Source organism: Pyxicephalus adspersus, chromosome 8 (assembly GCF_032062135.1).
Source record: "Pyxicephalus adspersus chromosome 8, UCB_Pads_2.0, whole genome shotgun sequence".
Taxonomy (NCBI): Eukaryota; Metazoa; Chordata; class Amphibia; order Anura; family Pyxicephalidae; genus Pyxicephalus; species Pyxicephalus adspersus.
The window spans coordinates 69,347,562-69,354,164 of NC_092865.1; the positions used below are offsets into that span (position 1 = coordinate 69,347,562).

Here is a 6,603-nt window from a genome sequence, read left to right on the forward strand (position 1 = left end):
TGCATGACTGCACTCAACTTTCACTAAACTTTCAGGAATTTTTACTATTATCATCTTTGAGTTGTCAGTTTAAACTTAAGCACAGTTGTCTATCTTTTGGAGCTGTATACTAATGACAAGGTATAATAAGTATGTGTGTTATTTCTTTTTTTATAACATGGTATATATATTGTGAAGAGGACCTTAGTAATATGCCAGTTTACCGGTATGTTATTTGTGGCCGCTCTGTTCATACATGTTCAGAACCTGTTAAAAATCTAACTTGTGATTGTTACTTACTGGTAACTACTGACCACAACTTCTATTTTAGTTGTCAGTGCACAGTTATGCACAACAGGTTTGAGTGTAAATACTTCCTTCTCTTCATTAAATATTTTATCAGGAAGATCATTGTACTCGGGTTGCATTCTTTGCACTTTTTTCGGGTTATGTGTTACCATGATGTGTATGCATGAAGTTTTCATCATGTGTAGAACTACAGAAATATATGTTTTCCTCTAGATTGTAGCTTTTGGAAAACACTCAACAATATGCTTTTATTATGGTTTTATTTATGTCATGGCCTCCACTTTAGTATAAATGGTGTATGCTAAGTTTAGGATACAACTAATTAACAACCACAAGATGAGTGTAGGCAACAATATTATGAATGGATGTAAAGAGAAACAACTACCATTCATCTTGGGAGTGACATGATTTACACACTGGTACTGCTACACTGGTATGATTATTCTCATCTTCTAAACAGATGCATATATGGAGACAGTTATAAAGGCTGGTTAGGTTAAGTGTAGAAGCTGATGAGTGTATTTTAATGTTAACAATATTAGTTTTAATTTTCAAGGCATTTTTCCAATTTTCTGTTGAAATTTTAGGTAAAAACTAAAACTTTTTTTTTTTAATTATACTTTGCATACATTCCAATCTCACAGGGAAAACTGTTACATATTTTTTGATAGGCAATTGCAAGTATTTTTTCTACCTTACCCTAGAAACACCCTATAACAAAACTAAAGAATACCATCATTTGTGTAACATATCATGATATGATTACCTATTCTTACCACATTGAGTGTGGCTAGCCTTGCATATCTCAGCACCATAAAATTGTCCCAATTACTTGTATGAGTGCCAAAGCCTTTAACGTCCACAACTTGGACTATACTCATGGAGCAGAAAGGAAAGAGAAAAGGCAGGCTTTTTATTGGCACAGAAAGGATATTATTATATAAAATCAATTACAATTTTTATTCATGTACAAAAAAGCTATAAAATAGTTTTTGCAGATAAAAACAATGTTTGTAAGGTAGCAGAAGGAGTCATTTATCCACACTGTACTACTGACTAACAAGTATAGGTCAGAAAGCTGGGTCTCAACCCGACACGTTTCACCCAGATGGGCTTCCTCAGGGGACAAAAGAGAACCTAAAATTGGGAAGCCCTTCTGGGCAAAACGCGTAAGGTTGAGACCCAGCTTTCTGATCTATTACTTATACTCAAGTTTGTGACTTGTTAGACAGTAGCACAGTGTGGATAAATGACTCCTTTTGCTACCTTAAAAATGCTGTTTTTATCTGCCTAAAAAATTTCATAGGTTTTTTGTATACAAATAAAAATTGTAATTGATTTTATATATTATTTTCTTTTCTGTGCCAATAAAAAAGCATGGTTTTTCTCTTTCCTTTCTGCTCTATTCTTACCACATACCGTAGAAGAAGATTGGGATAACATGCTGCGTGGAATTGCCTGGATTTTGGGACTCATTCAGTTCCTGCTTTCCTGGTAATATTGTGTTGAATGCAGCTTGCCATGAATATGTATCCAACTTTCCTAGGTGATGCAGGTATGTCATGTAACCTCTAGATAATTGAAACACATATAAAGTGACTCTTTATTACACCAAGGTACACTCAACAAGAACCTGGGATTTAGTGTATGCAGTGTTGTATTTTCATTCAGGAGGTCATGAAGCCTTCTGGACTGTGGTAACCAAAATCACCTATAAACAGCAATGTAGGTATTGCAGTGACTTTACTAAGTAACAAAGGTGGGGAAAAGATCCTTCCCTACCCACAGAGAGGTTAACACATTCCATGTTGGCTGACCTTAGCTGAACTTTAATGTTTTCTGATTTACAGTTGCTAGTCTCATGGGAATAGCTGCCGGGTGGTTCAGTTTTGAAGAATGTGCTTTGTTTGAATGTTACCTGTATACATTATTTGCAACATCTCTTTAACCTCCCTAGGTACATTTCTCTCCGGTTTTATATGTCTAAAAGCGGTACATTGCTTTTCATGAAAATATTTTACTGTATAATAGTATGAGTATAATAAAGTTTGAAACACAAAATCATGTAAAAATAATAAATTAAAAATATACATATTTTTAAATTTTTTATATATTTTGTTTTTGCATGTATTTTATTCTATCAACTGATATTCCCTGAAGAACCAGAGGGAAAAAAGAAGGGATTCTTATCAATTTGGTATTATGATTTTCTTTTGTTATATATCATTTATATATGCATATTTTTTAATGTTTAAAATAAAGGGTGGGGGACGATTTACCATTACTAGCCATACTGAGTTAAATGAAGTGGCTTCATCTACTTGGTATTGCATTACACACAATATAGGTTTCAGCTGCATCTGATAAATATGTACAGTATCTACATTTTCTTGAAATTAGATTGAAAAGAGATTTCCATTTTTGCCACCATTTGCTTTGTTGCCATACTTTTATGCAGTATTGATTCTTACTGCAACAAGTTTCAATTTTGCCCATTGGAATGTTATTGTCAAAACAGCCATATTCCAAACTGTCCCAAAAATTCCATACTTCATAGCTTGGAATACATACTAATATAAACTTAGCCAGCAATCAGCCATCTGAATATTTTCCTAATTGAAAGTCACTTTGGTGCAAATTGAATGAGTCATAGCAGGCCCCAAGGAAGCCAGTGATAATGTTCAGAATTATCAAAGAATGGAAACGATTTTTATGTCTATAAATGTGCTTCTAGTAATGTTGGGGAATTAGAGGGACATGCATACAGTCCAGAGCACCCATGATGTCAGGAGTTCCTTCTTTATTGTAAAAACTGTCCCTTAATGAAATCTGACTCTGATCATGTGGCCATGTGGAATAAATTTTGGACCACTAAAGGTTTGCAATACATTCAAAAAAATGGGAAAATGCAATAATTTCACCAGCAACCTGCTAAAAATGGACACATGTCAGCAATTTCACAAGACCTGGCACTGCACATCAACAGGTCAAGCTTTCAAGGTGACTACTCCATTCTGTATAAAGTGTCAAGATAAGAGACCTTGTTAGACAAAACATTTTAAGTGCTTTGTATAGCCATCAAGAGCAAACCCTTCTCTGAAAACTCAAGGAGAAATATGCCCTACCCTCTTCCTAAATTGATTTTGCCAAAGACTCATACAAAGGTCCTGCATTATGGCTCTATGATATGGCACACATATACACATACTCTAAATACATAGCAATTTTACAATTATTTTATTTTTGGACGGTACAATTAACACATTGGACCTGATTTATTAAAGTTCCCCAAGGTTGGAGAGGATACACTTTCTTTGGTGAAGCTAGGAGAACCAGTAATGGATTTACTTATCATTTGTTAGCAGGAGATTTTTAACCCTGGACCAGATCCATTCCAGGTTTACTGGATCACCTAGCTTCACTGATGAACGTGTATCCTGGTGGAACCTGGTGGACTGAGTGACCGATGTTTTTTTGTCTTTGGTAGTTCCACAGCAAGACCTCTTTGCCAAAGTTCTCAATTCTGTTCCTGTACACCTGGTAGTTTTGAATGTGTAGTCCAGTGGTTTAACTCTATACAATCTATATTAAAACCATAAAATTATGTTTGCCATAGACTATTTCTGTAATAATATTCATTCCCAGCATAGGCAAGGGAACCACCCAACGCATTCACTGCTTAGCAAAAGTTAAAGGCTGGGGGGCAATCAGACAAGTAAGAATAGTTATTGCAAATGGGACCTTGTCTCTCCTTTTCTGCAATAACCACCTGCCCATGTTAAAAGTGGGACTTTGGTTCCATATTAAGCTATTTTTTTTTTTATAAATGATACTCAACGAAACATTTCACTAGGTTTTCTGCTTAGATTTGTTAACATCTATTCGGATAAAAAATAAAATACCAAGCAAGGTATTTCTCCTTAAAATGCAGCATCAACGCTCAACTATTGCCCTTTCAACCTGCCCAATGTATAGATCTCTCCTAATTCCTTTCATTTAGAAGAGACCAGGCCAAGCTTTTTCTCAATAACCTGTATTTTCCAAGTTATTTTTTAATGGTCATATGGTGAAAAATACATTTTATTTATATATTTAGCTATGGAAAGTACATAGTACTACATTTTTAATATACACAACAGTAATGATTTTATGAAGGAAACATGACCAAGCAAATTTGTGTTGTAGTGGTTGCTATTACTAAACTGTTCAAAGGTAATATTTCTGCCTGAAAAGTTGGAAATTATCAGTCAATGCTACTTTTGTTCTGTTTGCTGAAGAAAGCCAGTGCCAGCCTATACAGCCTATAAATAGCTTCATGTACTAAATGGTTCACATGCATACTAAGTGACTATAAAGATCTTTTTTACAAGCCTTTTAGTTCATAAAAATAAAAAAACCTTGTTAAGCAAACTCAAATATTTGCACAGATGATAAAATTCATTTAATGTCATATTTCAGCATACATGTACAACTGCCATCATGCAGTTCCAGAGGGACATTGTACAATATTTATTGATATACATTTTTAATTCTAAGCACTTGAATTGCTGATTTTACAGCATTGGATTTATGAAGTATTAATGAGTTCTGTAACAGATTTCCACAATGAAGACAAAAACCCTCCATTAATGTTAAAGAGCTTTAGATTAAGAAGAAAACTTTCCTTTGATTTAGGTTGGACCGTTAAACATCATAATGTTCTAGGCTGGTGGTAAAACTTGGCTTCTTTTAAATTTGTTTGGTTCTTATTGTCCAGGTTTGTGACAATTCTATTGGAACCCTTGCTTTAATTCCTTTCTGTTCCCTGATAACCAGCTTGGTTGATCTCATCTGCTTTTTTTATGATGATAGTTGATATTCTCCAGCCTTAGAGAACTTTAATAAATCAGGCCCATGAATTTCTATGCTTTTATGAACGTTCCATGCACAGCAGATAAATGTAAAAAACTACAATTTCCCAGTATCAAAGAGCAACGTTTTTACTTTGAATTTGAGGGACAAATAAATGCATAGCATTACTAAACATAATTCATTATAGTTTAAAGAGCAGTTCCTAGGAATGAGAAAGACTAATCACTGGAGCAGTGGACTTCTAGTGCTATCCATGAATCATTACAGCTACTTGTTACGTTTACTTCTTTATATGTCACCACAGTTAGATTCAGTATCAGAATGTGTAGCAGCTTCCTGCTAAATACATTTGTGCTGTAACATCTACAAGAAGGTGGTGCTTCAATATGGCTTGAATTTCCATAGACACAGATACATGGATATTTCTATAAAGAAAGGGTGTTGTACCTCTGATTTATTGGATAGTAAACAGCTGAATACTTATCCGTGTCCTACATAATATAGATTGTAATCCAATAACTCTTGGGTCAAGGACTTGAGTTCGCCAAACTGAAGCTGACAAAATTGTGAAATTGGGCTCTAGTTCATATAAGGCAAAAGGACCAACATGGGTAGCAGATGGGCACAATTGTGGTCCAGGCAAAAGGTATGGGCGGATAATAAACAATTAGAGAGTAGGGATCACATTGCTTAAAATTAAACCGGTGCCATGATGGAAGGTCAGGAAAGTTGTACGTCCTGGACATGACCCTGGAGATCAAGCAGGAAAGAACAATAACCATTGCCCAGACATATGATCCTAATTTGCAATAAAATCAGATATGAATATTTGCCCATAGCCTGGTCATGGTAAAGCTTTGGGAAACATAGAAAATGTTTGATCAAGTTGCTAGCCACGTGGAATTCAGGCTTATTACATTTTACTGTATGCTTTGAACTAAAATTTATGTCAGCACCTAAATATATACATATATAAGGAAGGTTTATCTGTGAACAATTTAGATTAAGTCCATTAAATTCTGTGATTTACACAGTTCTGACATAAAGCACAGCCCTGAAGTTCAGATTTTTCTTTATTACAGGTTTATACCTCCCCTAGTCTGTGACTGCATGGTATAATGAGAAGTCAGCAAATTAATAAAATTATTTCCTTTGTCACTCTGCTCACTTCTATTAGCATGTTCCTGGTAGGCATTTAATTAAAGCATTTAATCAATTAGCATTTTAATAATTAGCAACGAATTAATTATTATTTATTCAAATACATTTACTAGTATATTAATAAATAGAGAGCTGCATTCAATTGCATCTTTTTGCTTTAAATGCAACATATGGGAGTTCTGTATACATTTTATTTCTTTAGGATGCTTAGGAGTAAAAAATATTTTTTTAATAAAAAAAAAATGTTTACAGAGCTCTATAACTTAAGCTAAAATTTATACAAAAACACACTTTGTATATTGT

The 6,603-nt window shown here is 34.2% G+C and overlaps 1 protein-coding gene across 3 annotated transcripts in view; it reads right to left on the reverse strand.

Moving 5' to 3' along the window:
- The window catches only part of LOC140337341 (uncharacterized), a 151,823-nt gene that overhangs the window by 108,248 nt on the left and 36,972 nt on the right, over positions 1 to 6,603 (reverse strand). The gene's annotated exons all lie outside the window — the stretch shown is intronic.